The 22,657-nt window shown below is 40.6% G+C and overlaps 2 long non-coding RNA genes across 2 annotated transcripts; both read right to left on the bottom strand.

Annotated features, from left to right (window-relative positions):
- Nucleotides 1–6,245: 6,245 nt before the first annotated feature.
- LOC128139199 (uncharacterized) lies at nucleotides 6,246–8,642 on the bottom strand. The gene is made up of 3 exons (XR_008234274.1): nucleotides 8,438–8,642; nucleotides 7,673–7,760; nucleotides 6,246–7,154 (listed from the first exon to the last, which is right to left on the bottom strand). It is a non-coding gene; the product is annotated as an uncharacterized LOC128139199 (long non-coding RNA).
- Nucleotides 8,643–14,121: 5,479 nt separating this feature from the next.
- LOC128139200 (uncharacterized) lies at nucleotides 14,122–15,236 on the bottom strand. The gene is made up of 2 exons (XR_008234275.1): nucleotides 15,035–15,236; nucleotides 14,122–14,927 (listed from the first exon to the last, which is right to left on the bottom strand). It is a non-coding gene; the product is annotated as an uncharacterized LOC128139200 (long non-coding RNA).
- Between the last annotated feature and the right edge of the window lie 7,421 nt (nucleotides 15,237–22,657).

Genomic DNA, 22,657 nt, shown 5'->3' with positions numbered 1-22,657 from the left:
GCCATTGGGCTGCCGCCGCTCGGGCCCGCCCTTCCCCGTTTCCCATAGGAGGGCGCTGACGCCTGTCGAGGTATATGCCGGTTCCTCCGGTCCCACCCACTGCAGCCCGCCCGCCGGGAGCGGGAGAGGGGAGCGCGGGCGGCGGCGGGCCGGGGCCGGGGCCACGGTGTGGCGGCCGTGCCCGGGTCGCACTGCGCCGCCCTCGGGGGTGAGAGGGAAGCGCGGCCTGTGGTCGTTATTGGGCGATCCGGGGGGGGGGGGGGGAACAGAGCTGAACATGGCCGAGGGACGACAGGGGAGCAAACCCCGAAACAAGTAGACGGGTAGCAGGGAGCAAGGCCGAGAATAAAGCCTCTTCCCGGGCCGGAGCTGCAGTAGTTCCTCTGCACCTAACGCCTCTTGCCCGCTGCGCTTTTTCTACCGTTTGTTACTAGCTGGTGAAACGTCATTCTCGCTCCCCTCTTCCCCTCAAGGAGCTGTGCATGTGTGACCGAGAAGTAAGAAGTTATTTATACGTGTGTGTGTGTGTGTGTGGCAGAAGGAGCGAGTGACTGGGGAGGGCATGTGCAGCCGTATGTGCCACACAGGAGAGAAAGCGTCTGCCGGGAGGAGGGGGTGTATGGGCACGTGTAAATATTTGACTACCTGCAATATTCTTTTTTACATTTAGAAGAAATTGTTGCAAACTAAACAGTCGTTTAAAACATTTTTTCATCAATGTTACCGAGCTTTATAGTCCGGTATTGCAATACTTCAAGGAAACCAAATGAAGAACAGAAAATACCCTCTGCCCCAATGAGCTTACAATAAAAAGCATGGGACGAGCAGCAGCAGATGGCTGAGGACAGATGAATGAGTCCCTACTAGGAGACAGGGAGATAGTATCGGACAACATAATAGGCAGTGGGCTCTGTCCACCAGCGGAGGAGTGACTCATCGAGTCAGTGAGTCATTCCCAAGGCAGCTGGATGTGAATCATTCCCTAGGTGGCTAGTCGCCACTGTATGCACCCTTAACGCAGCCTTACAGCTGGCAGAGAAACATCTTCTCCAGTGCTGTGGTTTCACTGGTTTTTGTGTAACTTTGTGTAAGTTGTTACTGCCATAAAAAGAAGGTCTTCCTTTCTCGGCCGTTTATTTCTGCCTGCATGCTGCCTCCTTCTTTGTGCCGGTGCAAGCAATTGCATGGCTATGCGGTGGACTGCATCAGGTTTAAGGCTAACTACTTAGTTTTAATAATGGTTAATGGTTTTTAATTGTGATCAGCTTTAACTTGCAGCAGTTTCCCAGGGCAGTTCACGTCCCAGCTACATAAATGCTTATGTTTGTATAAATAAGAGGTTGTGCTTGGGCACGCACAAGAAATTATGGATGGGGAGTGCAGGACCACTTGTTTCAGTAGCCACAATGGGTTCTATCGGCTTAAAGTGCTTATGAAACTGCAGCTGAGAGTTTGTGGACTCTGTCCAGCCATGTTCTCCGTTTACTTTTAATACCAGTCCCCCCATCCTTGTTTCTGGATCCGTAATACTGTTCCTAGTCCTGTCTTCTGTCGGTTTAATGTTAGTCTCTGGTTTTCAGTCAGGTATTCAAGCCTGCTTTCTGCTTGCAAGTGATCTGTGTGACATTGCTCCAGCCAGATTTGTCTTTTTCTTGTCCTGGATCCTGTCTTGTATGGAGTCCCCAACTTCCTGGTCTTTGACTGTAGTGTGGTCTCACTGCATGTCTTGGACCACGTGCGTGCAAACTCCAGCAGTTCCTGAAGTCTGTGCTCTTGTCTGCCCTCTTCAGCTAGTGCCTTCTCTGACTTCTCCAATTCAGGACTTCAGGGTCTTCTCACCTGCTACCAGACACCGGGCTGAGTGGGCCTAACCCACTAGTTGTAACTGTTGTCTCTTGGGTTTAAGGCACATCGATGGCCCATAAGAATGTTTCTTAGACACTTCAGAGGAGGACAAGATTCAAAAAAATGAAGTAAATTCTTTTTTATTTCTAGGAAACTTCTCGGTGGGAAGGATAACCTACAAAATGGTGTGAAGTACTTGTTTGACAGTATGACAAGGGACAATACAGCCCAGTATCACCAGCTGACATGAGGAGGGAAATGATCTCAGCGCTGAGTAAAATGAAACAGTGAAAGAATTTGAAAACAGAGACAAGTACTTCGTCTGATGTGATAGAAAAGTAGCAGGGTGGTGTAATATATTTGAAGCCAGAGAGTATGGGTATGAACGCCTAAAAAGAGATTTATATTAATGCTGGAGGCTGCAGGCCTTCCTTCATGAGAGGCTGGATTGCTGACAGATACACACAAAACAGGTAGAGGAGGGAAACACTGAAATCTCTTTTTTTGAACTTGACTGACAACTAGACATGAACAAAGTATTGTCTGAGAGAGAGGCTGAGGTTTCAGGAAGGACAGAAGGAGATTGTTGTGGATTAGAGGGTGGTTCTGTGAGTCATCGTTGGAAAGATGGTCACTGAATTCATGTTTACAACTGAGATTACGCAGAGATAAAGGGCAGAACAGGAGCCAAAGGACTAGCAGGTTTGAAAAAGTCCATTCAAAGGGGCTGCGCTAATTTAACTAGAGCAGTTTTTAAATTGATTTAATAACATTAATCAGACATTTGAACCCGGAGGAAGGAAGGCTTGGGAAGACGGGGGGGCTCAGGTATCATCATATGATTGCGAGACACAGGGCCAAAAATTGTTTATGATCTGGTTCCTTTGTAGTAATCTGCTGGCACAACAGGCCGTAATTGGCCAGGTACATTACCCTGTGCGCAGGAGGAAATTCTATGTAGTAAAAAACTGTTCTAACTATATCAAATCCTTTTTGCATTTTTTTATGTTAGGTGTGCAACCAAGCCCAACAGTCACAGCAGGTCAGAGTTCCTGTGTGCCAAACCAGAGCTTTGGGGCAGTCAGAAATGGGATGGAAGCCTCTGTGGTGCTGAAGCTGCTCCCCATTTTCATTGCTAAACCAGCTGCAGAACACAGAGCTGACAGAGATTGCGTGAAGCAATCTTTGCTCTTACCCATATACTTGAATAGGGCAAGCTTGGTGTCAACAAATAATCAAGTCCAGAAAGAAAGATGAGAAAGTATAAATGTTTTATTGTACGGAAAGGACAATGATGAATTCTGTATTCTTATCCAGTCTCTTTACACTTTCCCAGTAGCACAAAGGGGCTGTAGAGTTCTTGAAATTTCTCCCTAGGGAATACTCCTTGTGTAGAGGTTTCCTCACTTTGAACAGCTATTTTGAGCTGCTGCAATGATCCATAGGGGGCTGTGGCAGCAAAGTAATTTAGAGCTGCCAACTTACATGAGAGGCATTGCCAAGAAAAATGAAGATTCAAATATGGAATAAAGCCACCTTTACCAGCCCTCCACCCAACAGGCAGCAAAGAATCGTGCTCGCTCTTTGTGAAGGAGAACATTCATTGTTAATATTTCTGTAAAGGTTATGTTAGCTAATTCTATGCAACCCTGGTATATGACTGTGAGAAGCAAAAACTGTAGTGTGCTGTGAGGAGGAGCACTTTTGCTGTCTTCCTCAATTGTTCCGATGGTTGCTACAAAAAGAACAGAAAAGCAAGTTGCTGCAGAGCCAGTGTAGGCACAGAGAATGGATGACTTTAAAGGCATTTTTTTCCCTTCTTTTAAAAACAAAAGCACTCATCTCTAATCTTGCCAACCTGGCCCTGCTCCTCCATTCACATTCTGATTTACTTGCCCCGCTTCTTAGATTTCTGCTTATGGAAAGGACAGCACCTGCAGCCAACTTCACAGTTCAGAGACTCAAAAGTCATGGAACAGAATTTCTCAGCAAATCTGGGCTGTTCTTCTACATGATAGAAATTCTAAATTGTGTCATTATAGTAACAAGCAGCAATGATCTTTCAGTAACTTGAGCTATCTTTAGCTCAAAATAGTGATTGCAAGTACTTCATATGGTTATTTCCTACTGAATAAATGAATTTATTGTCTATAACCAGCAAATACCCTTCTAAATTAAATGAGGAAAGTAATACAAAGAATTGTCCTTCTGTGAAATCCTTTTCAGGATGCCATTATGGTTTCCTCTACAGTTAGTTCAGATCTGACTGACAGTTTTAAGTGTAGTACTGCCACGCAGTTTGTCTCCTGGCAAATGACAATTGCTGACAAAAAAAAAAGGAAATTTTGACTATTAACTAAGTCTTGTAAAATTCTGTGTGTGTTAAATCATAATAGTAGAAGTAGCATACATTTAATACTTGGACAGTGTATATTATGTCTTATTAAAAATGTGAAATTACTGAAGCTTCTCAAAGTTTAGCTTACATACCCAGCAGCAAATATTTGGCAAATAGAATAATCACTCAATTACGTTTGGAAAAGGTGAATTAAAAGGCCAGGAATTTGAATTTTGGCCTAAATTGTAATTGCTACTAGTTTATGTGTGTTCTGCAGGCCTGGGTGTCACGGTGATGGGCTATAAAAACACCACCGCTGGAATTAACCACCTTTTCGGTGATAGATGTGAAATTTGTGTCTCTCCATTTACCTGGCAGAGACCCATGAGCTCACATGCTAGTTCCTTTCAGGAACAGGGTGGAGAAGATGCGGTCTCTTGAACAGGCTGCATTCATTTTCTTGACTCCTGCTCTACCTTTGTTCTGAACGATGCTTTTCCACACACTCCTGCCATTATCTAAACTGTCTTTGCTCCCATGACCAGTCATTGTACTCATTAAAAACCGAGGCAAAGTATTCGTTTCAGATCAATAGTGAAGTGCAATTTATCTTTTGCCGAGATTATCTTCCATCTCTCTCCATTTCATATTTGATAGCACTACAGTCCTTTCTTTATTGTCCTTTGTTTATGGGGATGAAGAATCTTTTTCGTTGTTTGCTTTTCATATCTTTTTGGAAGTCTATCTCAGCTTGACTTTTGGCAGTTCTCACTTTGTCCTTCCTTTTCTTGATCCCTCAGATAACATTTCCTTTGTTCTTAATCCTCTTTGCCATTTTGTAAATGTTTTGGTTTTTGCTTGTGGTTATTTATTCAACTAGCTCTCCTCAGTAGAACTTTCTCTGCTTTCTTGAGACACAAAGTCCACATACTTTTATCCTTTTCACTTAAAATAATTATATTATCCTCAATATTTGAATTCCTCAGTCCCTGACTTCACAAGTAAGTTCCCTTGTTTATCAAAGCTTGTCCTTTTGAAATTGAGAATATTGTTTACTTTTGGAGTAGAAGCTCTTACCATCTTTCCCCAAATCAATTTTGACCTAACCAAATTGTTTTATATCTGTTGTAGCCCTCTTCTGTCATTAGTGTCAACTCCTTTTTGTTAGGCAATGACAATCATGCCTATACACTTTTTCATATGCATTTGATTAATTAATATAATGCACTGACTGCAATAACAAATGTAATTCACAATGTAAGGATTACAATGTGAATGTTTTGTCTTTATCTATGAAGATTACTTATAAATGCTTTTAGCTTAGTTGTAGTTAACCTTCTACTTCACTTTCTATTTGTACCTAATCTACTAAATATATGGTATTATTCAACCATATACTAAGCTAGTTACAGGTGATCTTCAAAGAAGGACTGAAGAAGGAGAATTGGGTAATCCTGCTTTTTTATTTACCGATGTTATTTTTTCAGTGTCCTAAAAACTTGTGCCAATTCCTACATTTGGATAATTAAAAAGTACATGGAAACTGCTGCTTGAGATGTTTTGCAGTTGTGTTCCTGAAAATGAAAATACTCACTTAAAACATCCCTTATTCTGCCCTATGGCATCAGTTGTATCTTTGAAGCAACGTTGATTTGCAGTCACTAATACAAAGCAAGAAAATTACTGTTTCTGATCCTAAAAACATCCAAGATTGCCTTACTAAATGAGGCAAACCAACAGCTTTCCTTATGACCCCAGTCTTCCTGTGGCACTTGAAAACAGAGCTGTCAGTCAATAGAAATCTTACACATATATAAGCAAAACTCATACTTTCTCCCCTTTCACAATCTCCGAACACCCCTGGTCATATCTGTCATTTTAGTCCAGTCTAAAGGAAGTCAATATGCAAAAAAAGGCCTTGCTCCTGCAAACATTTACGCGTTTAACTTTTAAACTAAACTTGAAGTTGGTAGAAGTACACAAATCTGTGAAGATACTCATCTACAGAAGTTCTAGCATGCATGATGGAATGAGAAAGGCAGATTCCTCTTAGCTCCTTTGAGAGGAAGAAAAGGTAATTTAAAGTATTATCTATTGTCATCTGTCACTGGGATACAGGAGAATCAGAACTGACCTTCAGAGAGGGGTTCGAGGGAGGAAAATGAACTGTGCCCTTTGTTCTTATTTATGATTTTTTTGTCAAAAGAAAATTTTATTCTGCTTATTTTTACAATAGGAATTCAGGTTGTATCTGTTCTACCCCTCTCCCCTCCATCCGCCCACGGTGAGAGAACAAGAGAAACATTACAAAAAATTAGATATTTTAGTTAAATTATTTCATTGCATTGGCATGTACTGTAGTTAAATACTGAATGAACATGTAAGAGTTTTTTATTAAAGTTTCTGTCTCATTTCCTTGATGTAGATTGTTAAGAATTCATATCTGAGACCTCTCCATTTCTTCTGATAAGCAGCTAAACCAAGAAAGGTGCAGCAGGCAAAGGGAAAACAGATTATTTGTTTCAGAAAAAAATGCAAATATTTTTTGTTCTTTAAGGAAAAGACAAAGCTTCATCTTTTCAAATACCCAAACTGGACTGTATAGAAAACTTTATCTGAAGGAACCAACCTGGGAAGGATGGGGTGTAAACCACACAGAGGAGTTTTATTTACACAGAGTAAACAAAGGTGCACCCCTTTTTTTATGAGCCCAAATACAAGGCCTATGGTCAAAGCTAAAAGGATTGTCGGGGAGACAACACTGAAACACTGAAAGCCATGTTTCTCCCAAGAGTGCATAGGTGTATCCAAAATTCAGTTTAAAACTTTATTTCTCTTGCTTTCATTTAGTCTGTCTTGGAGGTAAAGCATGTTCATTCCTTATTGACTTGCTTGAAGAAAGCCAGGCTGTCTCCTCTGTATATTGGTCACTTCTGCAGGGACATCTGATTGTGATTGATTTATAATCAACCTTCCGCAGGGAAAATTCCATCGTATTTATCACAAAAGTAATGAAAAAATATTTATATAGCTTGTAATTGCTTACATGGTTTCTAATTACTCATTTATATATAGACGGGATTTACATTGATTATATTATTATCAATTTTAATAAGCCTAAGCATAAAAAATCACCCGTTAGGTCTTAAACTAATGAGATTTGTTCAAAAATAATGAGATTTCAGTCATTAATAAATTGGGATTTGACCTCTGGGGTATTTGTCAGTGTGTACATTCAGAATTTTAAAACTCTGAAACTGAAGCCAAAAGAAAACAGGAGGCTATCACGTGAATAGAAATACAAATCTTAAAATGAGACACTGAGCGATATTGATATGATAAAAACAAAATAGCTCTTTATATGGCTTTATGCACACTGCTATATTTCATCCATAGCAGGAAAAAGCTTTCTTATAACAAAGAGGAGTAGATACCAGATTTAATGTATAATTAGCTGGTTTACAATTGAAATAATTTATTCTACTCTACATGACAGCATCATTTAAGTCTCTCTGTACTAGCATTCCCTGTTGACAATGCTGCAGCTAAGCTGGTGTCAGCATTTCAAAAATAAAACCTTTAAACAAAGGTCGTGACTCATTTCTGAAAGTTGCTCTAGGATAAATCGTGACAGAGGGCATATTTTTGGATGATACGAAAAACTAATCTAGCTGTTTCGGAGACTGGAAGGCAAAGCTTTTACACAGAGTGGTACATAAGTGGAGATGATCATAACTTCCAACAAGGTGCTGGCAAAAAGTGCCAGTTTTTCATGACTGCACTCCTTTCTGTTTTTGCTATGGATCAGTATTCCTTGATTAAACCACAGTGTACTTTGTGCCCTTACTTTTCATAAATATTTCTTTAGTAGTTTAATACTACCCCTCCCTCTTACGTTTTCAAAATACTAGCTAAGGTCTAAATTGCACAACTGCCTTTGATTGCAGCTTTGAATTTGTGCACTGGCTAAGCCAACTGTGGTAGAAGACACACATTGAACTTTTATACACTTATTGCTAATTGCAAGTGCAGGAGCCTTTTTGTCATTTGATCAACAGAGTATCTCTTACTAGTGATTCATTCTGTGTGCAATTATAGAATATATGCTGCCTGGGTATGAAAAAAAGCACATCTTAAGCAATACAATCAGTTTAATCATAATAATTTGATTTTTTTTTTTAACTTAGTACTTGCAACATATAATATAACTTGATTGTACGTTAAAAAAAAAATCTCTTTTCTTCTTCTACCTACCATCTCTCTGGTCTCTCTAATTCATATTTCAGCAAGGCGTTCAAGGCTTTTCATCTGAAGAACTCTTCTGATCAGGATACTCTATATCCAAACTTGCCCCCAACAAGGAAACTCGTTCCTTGTGGTAAGGGTGACATATATAAACAATGGTAGGAGATGGTACTGATCTTCTTGACTCATAGTCACCCGACATAGTTGGGGTACAAGAGGTTAATAACTTCAAATTAGTTCTTCAAATTGTAAAGCATCATGTACAAACATTACTTCAGATTTCTTTTCTGTGATTTAGAGCAAGAAGTTAATTCAGACAATCTCTTCAATCTCTAATTTTATAAGGGAAATGGCAAGATTTAGACAGGTAATCTAAGAATTTATCTTTCTTTGTATCCAGGTCTGTTTATGTCAGGAAAATAATGTAATTCAGCATGCTAACACTATGTCATTTGTCATGACTGCTAGAGTGATAAAGTTTTACTGTTTTCTCAGTTTCATTTTCTAGCCTGGAATGGGATATGTTTCAGTTTGAGAAACTTTCCATGTTGAATTTTATGCAGAAACTAGAAAATATTCTTTATATAGACCCTCAGTAAGTTCTGTCCAGGTTCTGCCTTTTTCCTCTGCCTCAGATTATCTGCTCCAGATCCCTGCACCTTTCCCTGATGGCGTGTTCTTCTCAACTGTGTTTGTGCGCATTTACTTTGTGGCTAGTTCTAAGACGTTAATGGCTCCATGGCAAAAAGATTCGTGAAAAGGCTGATCGATATTTTCCTTTGGTCAAAGAACTTTCAAGTCCTTTCTCAGCTTTCAAAAACCATGTATTTCAGCTCTTTGGAAGGTGTCATGTGTTTCATTTTTGCTATGAAATGTCTGAAGCAATTACAGACACCACCAGAGAAATTAATCTCATTTAACTTTTCCATGTGCAATGCAGATGTTGATAAGTAAGATGTGTCACCCAGGGCTTCCCTTGATGGTCAACGTGGAAGAACAGGTAGGTTTAGGGCATGAATCACCCGACCTATTTTAGACAAGGATTCATTAAATTTTCTAGGCACACCAAAGGGTCTACTTGTTCTACTGGGAGAGTAGCATAAGGGTGACAGTAAAACTGTATGGCCAGTCTGGGGAAGAGTGAGCCGAGAACTGAACTGCCTGTGCAGCAACAGCAACAGTTTTATTACACATTTTCAGGAACACTACAAACTATGTTATAATAAATCATAATCTATGGAATAGTTTATTTTATTAATATAATTTCTTTAAACTGCTAAGAATTTTGCATGAATGCTGCATGAAATGGCTGCATAAAAGCATGCCTTTCTGTTTCATGGATTGAAAGATTGATGTGTTTTTACTGGAGAGAAAGTATTAGTAATTTTCTTAGAAAATTTTTAAAGAATAGCAACAAAGAGCCCTGCTGAACATTGATCTGAGAGCATTTGTCTTCCATCTTTACAGCATTACCACTGGAATTTGTATTATTTAACTTTAGATGTCTGCAGTACTGATGTCTGCATCTGAGCTAGTTCTCTAGACTGCAAGTTAAAGCAGAGTTAACTGACAATCCCAAGGGTTAAAGATATGACTACACGAGAAAGTATGCTGTCAGCCTACAACAGCTGACACGGCAACATCGGAGTACAGTCATACAGCCTGACACAACCCAGTTTCACCCAGTGTGGCTGTATTGGGTGGAGCCACACCAAAATGTGAGGAGGTCTCCCTGTGCTAGCTTGCACTGCACTCCTCGGTGCAGGATTTTTCCAGTGTCAAGGTATTAGAATCAGTTTCCCACAATTCTCCATTGCACAGTGTTTTCTAAAATACAGGTTTTCTTTTTTTTTAAACAAAAATCCATACTTTGCTCTTTTCTCTCTGCCATCAGCATGAGATCTGTAAAAGGTTATGTACCTTACAGTTCTGGTTTGCATATCTTTCATATATATGGAACTGAAGCAAGTCCTTCTAAAATGGTGATTAGTGATGGGACAAGAATGATGAAATTTTGGGGAGGAGGAAAAAATAACTTCGCACTATGGACTAATGTTTCTGGGCCTAAAAAACCACACCAGAATGTGAAATTTTGCGTTGCAGGTTTTGGGTGACTAGCAGTGGAGGAAGAAATTCAGAGTGAAGAAAGCCACATAAATGAAATTGTATGCTGAAGAGGTACTGGCCCTGGCCTTCATCAAAGAGACACCAGAGCGAGAGCCACACTCTGATGACAGATAAGCAAACGACAGTCATGCTGTAGAAGTTAGCAACGCTAGCCTGCTTACCAGATAGTGGGCAATCAATTGGGTTGGAAAATCCACAGTGAAAACAGTTGTCATGCAGGTCTGCAAGATCATCAAGCCTCTCTTACTTTCCTGAGATTATGAATCAGGGTGGTGCCTGGGGAACAGAGGGATCTGAAGCGGGGGATGACGAGGTTGTGGTAGGGAAATAGGTTGGACGCATCCTGAGTCTGCATCCTCTGAATACAAATGGGCATATTTGTCCATGATGTAAACCTTGGCTGATCAAGGAAGATACGCAGTACTTACAAGAAACATTTTTCTTTGACTGTTTTTTATTGAAGCGTGGATAGTGAAACTTAGCCTTTGCTTCCCAAATGCAGAAACCAAAAAGAAGAGATTCAACACTTGTCTCAGCAAATGCATGGTAAATTTGGATGACTTACTTAAAATTGACAAGTGACACATCCTATTAAGCCTAGTCTGAGTGACATATGCATGCTGGTGTAACTGTTACATACTTTTAGTTCAGGTTTTGTGAGGCCTGCTTTAAGCAATAGGGAAAGCACGGCAGTAGATTGGCAGGTTGAGGCGGCAAACATCCTGTCAGTTACTACGGCATTGTGTGGTTAAGGGAACCATTAGATCCCTGTAGAGTTTTGTGCTCAGGAGGGCTGTTCGCTGATAGTCAGTTTTCCCATTATGGACCTTAGAAACAATAATCAGTTTCAAATTAACTACATTGATTACTGAATTCTCCTCGGTTTGAGGTCAGAGCCCAGAGGCTGAGGGAGGGTTTCAAAATATCCAGGAGTACAAGAACACCCTTTGGAAGCAAAGCGAACATCCGGCACGGATGCAGGGTACCTCTGGAGGGTCCTCCTCTTGCTGCCACACACAATCACAATGCACACCTCTGGAATGGATCTGCAGAACAAAAGATCTTCCAAACCAAAATACTGATGTGGATGCACTCTCTATATGGCCAGAACATTCTCCCTGAGGTTCCCTCCCCTTCTCTCCCCCCTCCCACGAGTTCATCACTTCAGGCCCCGCTGTCCTTACAAGAACTGCCAGGGGAGCAGGGGGCCAGAGCGGCGAGAACCACGTTGCCTGCAGTAAGTCCAGAAGGATGAGTAAAGAGGACAAGGCAGATTGGGCTGCCTGGAGTTAGGGACGAGGTGCATGGATACCTGGGGCAGCTAGGAATGAGGAGGGAGCGGGGAGCCAGAACTGAGGGCCCTAAGGACTAGGGTGTTGGACAAGGACATGTGCTTAAGCTTTAAATACAAATATTTTTACAGAAACTATTGCTATTCAGTCAGCATTGTCATTGCAAAGCAAACCCATTCTTATGATAAGGAAACTGCTGGGGTTTGATTGCTTTTAACATTAGTATATAAGCAGTCAGTGTAGTGGTAATGTACTCTGCAGTTTTACATTCTCAGGGAGAAAAGCTGAATTGGTACTATAGACGACTTTGCAGGAAGTTAATTTTGTAATTTAAATATGCTTATTGAAAGCAAACAAACAAAAGTCAATGCCCGAGTATGTACGTGATCAGGAATCGATCAACGCTTTGTTGTTTTGTTAGACTGATTAATGGGCTAAACCTGTTCATGTACTGCTAAGCCAGTATGGTTTCTGTACAGGTAGTCACAGTTTTGCTGGTTTCCCGGCTGGTAAAGAGGTTGGCAATAGCTGCTGTTCACAGAGCGGACCAGGAATTACAGCTCTGCAGCCATGGACGTTTGAGAAATTCCAAGGAGGAATTTGAGCCTCAGGGAAGGCTTGTTGCTTTTGCTCCACGACTCCTAAACTTGTTGTCTAAGGAGCTGATTGATAACAGATGCACCTATCTGCCTTTCTGTTTTTCTTGAAGCATATTGTTTCTCAGCAACAGGATTTTTCCTGTGATCTCCCCAGGATGTTGTCCATCTACTGTGTATGGTCCTGGTCAGCATTCTCTGTGGAATAAAGAGGCTCTGGAAGTGTATTATCCCTTGTTTGACCCGTTTTCCCCTGTAATCTGCATCTGTCCTTCAGCAATTACGGAGGCTGTGTTTTTTTAGGACCCTCTGTCAAAGGAGAGGTTGTTAGATTTGCTCAGTAACAGGAAGGAGAAGGAATTTGGAAATTCCTGAGACTCTTTCCCTGCAGGAAGGTCTGTCTTGTTCCAGACAGCTTGCAAAGGCATTGCTGCAGGGATGCTAAATTGCTGGGGATTACCCGTGAGTCCTATGAAAGGGGGAACTGATAGAGGGGATCTTAAAAGTATGAGCACTGGAACAGTGTAGTCAGTGTAAAACTTCGTACAGGAAGCAGTGGTTGTGACCACCATAATGTCCCCAGCAGTGACAAAGGCCCAGGTACACACAGTTGCAGGTTCCCAACCATATGTGCTGGGAAGATCCAAGGGCATATCTTCACAGAGTGAAGGTAAAAAAAGCATGGGAACTTAAGAAAATTATGTGGAGGGATCAAAAAGGATCCAGGAAGATAAAAAGACCATTTTTCTATGGGTAAAATATATATTCTGAGGAAATCAGAATTTTTCCCTTGTCTGAAAGCCAAAGAAAAGCAAGCTACCATTGAAAGCCTGTTCCTTTGTTATGCTAAGCCACAGAAGACAAGAAAAGGCTGTTCCTTTTAAGAGAGAAACATCAAGTTCAAGCATTGACACAAAGAAAAAAGCATACCTTTTAAAGTAAAATGCAGTAGGACATCCTTGAGCTCCTGTCCCCTTTCCTTGCTGTACTCATCTTGACTCTGGGAATCTGTCTCTAATCCCACTCTGTTTCAAAGAACACCTGGCTCTCCACACTGATGCCTGCCCTGCCTTAACACTCTGCTCTCTGCTTGCTCTTCAGAGGTGAGGGTTTTTGTTCCATTTCAAGTGTGAGTAGTTTGGGGGGATTATGTTATTCAGGCAACACAAAAGCTGAGTTTTCACATCAGTTTGGTGGTGGAAATATGGATAACTATGACAAAAGTTAACACTTTACTTGTAGTAGAGTATGTACATTCTCATTACAGGTTCAAGAGAATAAATAAAAAGCAACTCAGTGCTATGGCATCACTATGGAGGTTGACCATCAGAGCATACTCTCTGCAATCTCCTCTCATATGCTTCTCACGATGATATATTAATTAAAAGCAAATAGATTTATGATCAACAATCTGTCTGTAGGTCACAGAAAAGTAAACAGTAGGCCCTTCCAAGACCTGCTGTACCAGAGAAATGAGAGGTACAAACTATTCCTAAACTTGAACAGGGCCTTTGGCTTCTAGAATTACATCCAGCTTTAATAGAAACTGTAGCTATTAATGGGCTCTCATGTAATACAACAGAATTACTTGAGCAGGATTGTTTATTCCCAATCCTACCAAAAGATCTGGGTGAGCCCAGTTTAGTCAGGTGTTAAATTTGATTAACTGCAGTGGCTCTGGGTGGCTTAACATTTTATTTCCAACACCTAGTTTCTTACAGTGCCACAATAGGTTAGGCAATCTGAAGATAATACAGCTATTGATTTTTTTAAATGACACAAGTACATTTAAGGGAAAACACCAGTACAAAAAAAGCAAGAGTAGGTATGATTATTATCAGTATATAGGATAGTGTAATAAACATAACAAAAGTAGCATTCTTAGTATGAGACTAAAGTGGTTAATTTTGCCATGTAATTGCAACTGATAATAGGGGGACTATGCAAAGGTTGAAACCATTCTAAAAATATGTCTACACACAGCTTAGGTGCTACATTGGTTCAAAAATCAATAGAGACAACAAATTCCTTATTCTCTGGATTTCATGCTAAATTTCTGGAAATCACAACTGGCTCTCATACAACACCTTAAGTCTGTCAGTTAAAAGACAGATTATCTTTCTGTCAAACCCTACCTCCAATGGGACTCTTTCAAGGAATGGCAAAGCTTGTGCTCAAATTTGATACTCTGAGCATTGGGTTTGTTTAGCTCTTCTGGGGCATGTCACTCCCTGTACTGATTTAACACAGTATGTGTGGCTACAAGGTATTTATGTCTGTCAGGGACACACCTTGGACCAGCTGCTGAGCATTCCCTCATTTTCTGCATAAATGCAGTAGCCGTAGCAGATAGGCATCTCACTGAGATAATGTGAAGGCTCACAGTTTGTGATCCCTGGTACGGCACAGCCACACGTTAATCCACTTGAACTCAGGGTAGTGAGAAATGCACATCAAATGCTCTGTGCCAGGAGTTGAGATCATCTGTTTTGAAAAAAAGGGATATACCACTCCCTTATTTTCTATCAACAAGGATGATGGTGCAAGGTGGCCTCTACTATGCAAGGGAGCGCAGCGACAGTGGGATTTACTGCAGCCTATCCACCCAGAGTACCAAATGGTCCAGTTGTTTTGAGCTGCTGAATGGTATGGAGTCATGTCTTGTCGAACCTTTTCCGTGACAGGGCGTAGGTCAAGTTTTCTTTGTGTCCTGACTTCTAGCAGGAAGCACTGTTTTTTGTTTCAGGGCTAGTTTGTCTTCAGGGTCCTTCTCATGAGTTTCTGATTCCTGAGCTGGGAAGACATGTATGTTTTCCATTAAACTCTGTTATGCAAGGTTATTCTACAGGAAAAACAGGGAAGGGTAGCAGTAAACCCATTAACTCCAGCAGGATTAAATAATTATTATGGCTGTCAGAGTGCAGTCCCAGAATTTGCCTCTACTCTGGGATACCCTTACACAATATACCATTATTAAAAGGATATCAGCTCCTGCCACCTCTTTTTGGTAACTGTCTGTCAAAATGTTTTTATTCTGGTAAACTGAACCTTGGCTCGAAAAAGTAGATAGATTCATGTCTTAATGTACAATCTTTCTTACGTCTTGTCTAAATTTTTTTTAATGCTGTATCTAAATTATTTAAATCAAGAAATTAAGCTTCTTGCCTGCATATCCTGAGCTTGCTATTTTTTATATTAGCAGGCTCTTTCTTTTTTTATATTAATTACAATGGAGCTTTCAGAATGACTTAAGCCTCAAATCCTCTGACTAAGAAAGATATCTGAGTTTGCTGCTTTCATGCAGAAATTGTCCCACAGGATAAAATGATTGGATTTGGATTTGTTACAAGATTACAAAGAAGGAAGCTCCTACCAGAATCAGAGTGCTGCAAAATATTTGCGTTCCTAAGATGAGTAGAATGCTTAGGTGGAGCTTCTACCAAGTATTAAGCCACTTCTGAAGTCTCTAACTCTGATGCTGCCTTTGGGAAGGCTGTCGTTCAGTTCTTACCCTATTAGGGACTTGGGTGGCTGACAGCCACAGTATGGGATTACTTGCCCACCATGTGCCCATAGGCACTGGCAAGTACTTGAATATGCATTACTTGCCTGCAAGTATTGGTTCTCCAGGTCTGTTGTGCATGTATATAGCTTTACAGCTCACTCCACTCCGCAGGACAGCAAGTTCTGAGGACTTCGTGATTTAGGCAAACTGAAAGGGAAGAGAAGAGCAGAGCCTTATGATGGTACATAAACACACAGAAGGCATGGTGCTAAACTGCACCTGGAGGTTACACTTGGGGCAATAACTCACCAGTTATAAAACTGGTAACATGTAATACTGCTATAAAGCACGCCCACAAAGCAAATGTACAGATAGAAGAATCAAAGCAGGAAGCGACCTTATCCCTGTTAATGCAATCTTATGGTTAGAAGAAGATAATTTTATGTTATATATTTATGCATTCAATATATATTTGCATATAGTAATGAATTCTGGGTAGGTTTCTCAAGGAAGATTTTTTTTTAAATAAGGAGCATCATTTAGAAATATATTGTGTAATAAATACAATGTTGGGACTGAAGGATTTTAATATCAGAAGTTATCCATTTATTCTGCTGTTTACTTGGTTTCAAGTTGTATCCTTTCAAATGCCACAAAAGGGCATTCAGGAGACCTGGCTACAGTCGGGGGCTATTCGTACCCCTCAGTGTGGCACACTCCATGCCACATAGCATGGGAACAACACAATAACTTACAGCCCGTCCCTCCCAGCTATGTTGCAGCTTCATTTGGCCCTGCTCAGTAGTTATTTGGTGTTCCTTTTGCTGCATTAGGCTAATAAAAGCCTCCTAGAACTACTTAAAAACTGCACTATTTTACATTACAGTATAATTAGATAAGATTAAATTAAAATGGTCTTGTGAGATGATAAAGAAAAGACGTAGAGAAAGATAAGATACTTATCTTCTTTTGTGCTTATATATTGGCTCAGGATGCAACACAACTTCCTGCTGTAGATTATGATAAAATAATTTATTGTATTAGAGATAAATCAATAGGAATATCACATCAGGGAAAAAAAAAACTTTAGAATGCTATAAATATGTTTGCGCAAGGGGGTTACCAGGTTTGCGGTATTGATTTCCAAATCAATATAGCAAGTACAGCACAAAAGGCTGTGCGCAGGGAAGGTTTTAGCATGGTTTAGATCTGTTTGTACTGGTTTAGCCGTCAGCAGGGCACGAGACTGCCATTTCCTTCCCAACGTAGCTGGAACAGATGAAGATACAACGTCTCGTTGCCTGTCACCATCCAGCAGCAGGTTACTGCACCCACATCTGTTGTGTAGGTGCTCCTTGGCTTCTCCCCTTGGACGCTTCACTGGCGGTTGTTCACCAGCCTCGTTGGCACCGAGGGACCCATTCTGGAGCAGGCTGGCAGAGCTGTGGGTGGAAATGGCCTTTTGTAAAAGGTGAGCGATGAAGGGCTGGGGAGGAGTAACAACTCTGGAGCAACTGTTTGCAAAATTCGTGCTTATGGTCTAAATGTATAGTCATAAACCAAACAGATAAAAATAGTTTTAAGTCAATATAAGAGAAACCACACACAAAAATTGAACTTGTTTAGTTAATATCGCTTGAATTAAGTCCATATAGCTTCTGTATGTAGGAAAGAGCTCCTGAGGGGGATTTTACGGCATTTGGCCTGCTGAAAGCTCTGCAGTGGTCATGGCACAGCATTTCGATCTGCTTTTTATGCGTGACCAGATTGAGCTGGGAAATCAAATTCCCCCTATTCTGGGGCTTTCCTCCATCTTTTATTTTCAATATTGTTTCTCATAGAGATGTGCAGAACTTCTCTACTACCTCCTTTCTCTGTGAAAGTGTATTACGTACCCTGCTGCCTGACCAATATGAGCTATAATCGCTGCACGTTGTTTGCTCATCAGTAATTTGCCAAATTTATTCCTCCATTTTCAGTTCATCCAGAATTGGTATGACCACCAGATTGCTTTCAGGCATTAAGTTCTTCTTAAACATCTTTTTGACACTAGATGGTTTTTTTTACCATTTCAGTGACCTGACATACCTTCAATGAAATCTGAATTATTGATAGACAGAAATAAATCAATTTGTAATGCCACTGAGTTCAGCTTGTCTTTGTCTTCTTTCCATCAAAGTCTTATCAAGGTGAATTTGATGTTTGGCTTTCCACACCTCCCCCTTTCAATGTTTTCTGTGAGGGATAAGGATGACATGTGGTATCAATATTTAAGTGATATCAAGGAAAAGAGATTACACACAAAAGAAAGCATGCAATTTTATCAGACTTTACAACAGGTATCAAGTTACTTGCACTGTGCCAAAACCAGTTCTTTTTGTATCTGAATTTAAGTCGGATAGTGTCTAGGATGTTGGAAATGTGAAAAAAGAATGCACTTAATAAAGGCAGAAAATACACTCATACATACACAGCATATGATTCTCAGCTGTGGGTGTTCACGTAGATCTTTCATATGCAGGAAGTCCTAAAGGCAGTGAAAATCTTTCATTCAGTAGGGTTGTATAGTATGACATATGAATTGTTAATTTACAAATAACCCCCCACAGGTTCTGATAACGAACTACAATTTTATATGTTTGGGAAATTATGCCTAGCTGCTGCAGCAGAGACATTTAACAAAGACTCATGTTCTGGCTCCTGAAATGAGAACCTGGTATCTACTAGTTTCTGTATTAATCCCAATAAATCAAAACAACTGCAGATTTTCCTGCCGTGATGCTTTGGAGATTTCCCTTGAATGTTGTAAATGGTATGGAAACTCCGGAGACCAATATTTTGCATATTGCCCAGACTTTCCATCCTCAAACTTTATTTATAAACTACTGGGAATTGTATCTATTATATCATCAAAGGGTATTTCTCTGTGATTGTAAGCCTCAGGAAGCAGGGCTTAGGTGGTGCGCTGTTTGCCTACTCATCTTGTCAGACCCTCTCTCATAACTTTCGAACCTATGAGTTCATTTCAGTTACATTTGATGCAGAAATAGAAAACTTCAGGCTATGAAATTCCTGCAAGTTTCATGAAACGTAACAGCTCAGTAAAGGAAAGACTAGTTCCTTCAAATTATTACCGTGACTAAAAGGCTGTTGCCCGAGCTCAAAGGTTATTTATTATGTTTAGTTTGCTGGCAGCCAGCACATGCCTAGCTCACAAGCAGCCACATCCCCTTGGTTCTCACCCAGCTGGTAGCTGGGAGGCAGGAGGAGGGAGCTGTGGGCGCTGGGGGAAGGGAAGATTGATGATGGGCAGGGAGCCAGAGCTGTGGACACTGGGAAAGGATGAAGAATGGGACGCAGATCTAAAGAAGCCAGGGTTTCATTTCTGCCACTCCTTAACAGCACAACTTGATCTCTACCTGGGAATGACTTGAGTCAAAAGCAACACATCAAAATTAAGCAGACTGAAGTGAGCTCGGCACCCAAAATGGATTTTTAGTGTAATCAGCACAACGGTCACCATTTAAACAATTTTTTTTTTATATTGGCTTATCCTCTGTTCTGTAAGCATCCAGTTCACTACATACAGTGTTCAGGATTTCACTACTGAGAACAATTTGGTAATCTGATGCTAGTCTACTGCTATTGTTTCTGTTACCATTGATATCCCAATTATTTCTATTTCAAGCATGCTTGCTTCTATAACAAGCATGCTAAAGTTACAGCTCCTTGTGTTTTGTCTTACACCAAAGAATCCATTGCAAGTGATGGACTCAGTAGGTTATATGAAGAAAGTTTTGTTTGCACTAGCAACTATCATTTTTCAATAACAAAGTAATAACAATAAAATAATAGTTAATACTCAGAGTACCCAAAGTTACCAATTAGATTTGAGATAGTCCTATTAAGGACGTCTAAATATTACTGTTCCTATAGACACAAGAACTGAAACACATACAATGTAGTTTTTCCAGTGGTAACAATGAAGTTTGGAACAGACTCTGGGGTAAACATGGCTCCATTAAGTTACTATTGAAGCTCCGTTTGATTTAAAAAGTGTATGAATTTTACTCCCTAAAATTTAAGTCTCCTTACTGTGAGATAAAGAACAAAAAAAACCCCTTTCCATGTTTTTTGCTTTCAGACAGTCCTGAGAAGCTCACGCACCTGTAGAACCCAAATTCCGACAGGTCCTCAGAAGTCACAGGGTTAGTGGAGGAGCCTTTTTTGCCACAGGTTTACCCAACGGTAAGAAAACTTCAGTCAGGAAGATTTTGGTTTGGCTGTCATGGTATCGGACTGTGCCTCTGCAGAGTCAAACACCACAGTTTCAGATTGAGGAAGATTACAGCTGAAAGCTCAAGTCCATGTGACATCTCATCACGCTAAGGAGGGGGCAAACTCTGCAAAATGACATTATAGGCTGTTGGTAAGCATTCTGCTGGAGAGTAGAGCTGGGTCCAAGGTGACAGGCTGATTTTGGCTTCAGCAGCTTCAGTTTGCTTTTTGTGACAGCTGGACATACAGAACATGCAGGAACTTCTGTACTTGCACTGCCTGCTATCTGTCATATGGTGTAGCTCTTGCAGAAGCCACACACAGGCTTCATGTGGTTTAAGATCTATAGGTTGCCTATGCTTGCATTAGAGGTTGGAAGAAGCAGCACATTTTGTTTGGTTGGTTCACACAACACGAACTGTTACCAGTTTGTTAATCCTTCCGAGATCCATACTGCCTTCTTGCTGACACCAGTAGATGGGAAAGAGAAAATGAACTGTGACTTCTTCCACCCAGTCCTAACAATAGGGATTTGGTAGTTTCCACATACGGAGTAGAAGATGAGAGCCATGGCAAAGCAATTAGCCTAGTAAGATGCATCCCACTTCCTTCTCATTCTTTCCTCAGAGCTTTCCTATGGGTGGTGGGTTGACCCTGGCCGGCAGCTGAACACCCACCCAGCTGCTTGCTTACTCCCTCCAAAGTGGGACGGGGGAGAGAATTTAAAGGGCAAAAGCGAGAAAAACGCATGGGTCAAAATAAAGACAGTTTTGTAAGTCAAGGAAAGAAACATAAGAAAGAAAAAGAAACAAGTGATGGAAAGGCGCTCACTCACCACCTCCCACCAGCAGATTGATGCCCAGCCAGTCTGCAAGCAATGGCAACTTTGTAAACACTCCCCCCCCCCCCCCCCCCCCCCAGTTTTATTGCTGCGCATGATGTTATATGGTGTGCAATATCTCTTTGGTCAGCTCGTGTCAGCCTACTCGCTGCGGGGGCCGAGTGAGAAACAGAGAAGGCCTTGATGCTGTGCAAGCACTGCTCAGCAATAGCTAAAACACTGGTGTGTTATCAACACTGCTTTGGTCACAGATCTAAAACACACCACCATCTGGGCTGCTGTGAAGAAAATTAACCCCATCCCAACCAGACACAATATACTATCAGAGGCTACAGGGAACCAAGGGCACTTTATCTTTCAAAGAAACATTAATATGGCAGTTGAAAGTACTTCAGCTTAGGTGCATTAATTTAATACTTTTGATCGCCTTTATTTTGCTGAATGTCTGTGTAAAATTGGAAGGAGGATAACACAGAAGATAGTGACAAGATAAGAAGTCTTACTCAGCAACAAGGGCATTCACGTTCTGTAGTAAGAGCAGCTAGTGATTGTCTATGGATGCATCATCTCCATACTTCCATTGTATCAACTTTTGTTTCTGCATCTTCTGTGCGGCCAAAGTCACAGTCACTTCTCCTTGATACTTTATCCAGCCAGAAGTACTGTAGGGGTTTGACAGTAAAATTTTTGAGGTCTGGTGGCAAGGGTTTAAAAGTATTTTTGCTTCAACAGTCAGTGCTTAGTCTTTTCTGTATATGTCATTAACATATACAGGTATTTGTCTCAGGATAGTGTTTTTTTGAGTTGTAGTGACAAGATCATAGCCTGAAGTATAAAAAGATTTTGGTCAGTTCTTTTTTCCAGCTGACCGAAATTTGGCTGACTGCAAATTCTTTACTGGTCGATGGACATAGCTGGTAAAGCTAACTGATAGGTTTAGTAATATTTTAATCCAAAAATTTTCCTAAATATGGGGAAATAGTCTGCCTTGCATTACAGATAGAAAACCTGGTCCCAAAAGAAATAAAACCATGCAGGACAATGGATCTCCTGGTTCCTGCTTTCATTAGACCATCTGGCTTTCTTTTAAAATTCAGAGTTGCTCAACTTCTTCAGTGTAGTGAGCCAGCAGCCGATGCTGTCATTTCCTATTTGGCTGTAAATACAGTTCTGGAATCTAGATAATTTAGGATTTTGCCACTGAAGCACGGATGGAGTTAGGAAATAATAAAATTAGAGTGGAAATAAGAAAACCAGAACTTCAGTAACATATGGAGACTCTCGTCATACAAGTTCTTCTTAGGTTTGCATAAATCTAATTCCACCATAGTTTCACAAAGCTCAAAATCATTCAGGCAGGAGGGATTCAGTTCTTGGATCGCTCATTTCTGCCGTTAGTACATCTTCTCAGCTTCTAACAAACTGTGTTGTAGTGAATTCCTGAGCTGGAAGTTTCCTCTGGACCATGGTAAATAATAGCCCAAAATGACACAGTATTAATTAAGTATGTCTTTTGTATCAAATTATTTTTTATCATTTATCACCCCCCCCAATCATTTATTTTCCCAGCTAACAAATCCAAACGTATTT

The sequence above is a fragment of the Harpia harpyja genome, chromosome 3 (genome assembly GCF_026419915.1).
Source record: "Harpia harpyja isolate bHarHar1 chromosome 3, bHarHar1 primary haplotype, whole genome shotgun sequence".
Lineage (NCBI taxonomy): Eukaryota > Metazoa > Chordata > Aves > Accipitriformes > Accipitridae > Harpia > Harpia harpyja.
Note: the sequence above shows the minus strand (reverse complement) of the source record. Positions and strands in the feature narration are given on the sequence as shown.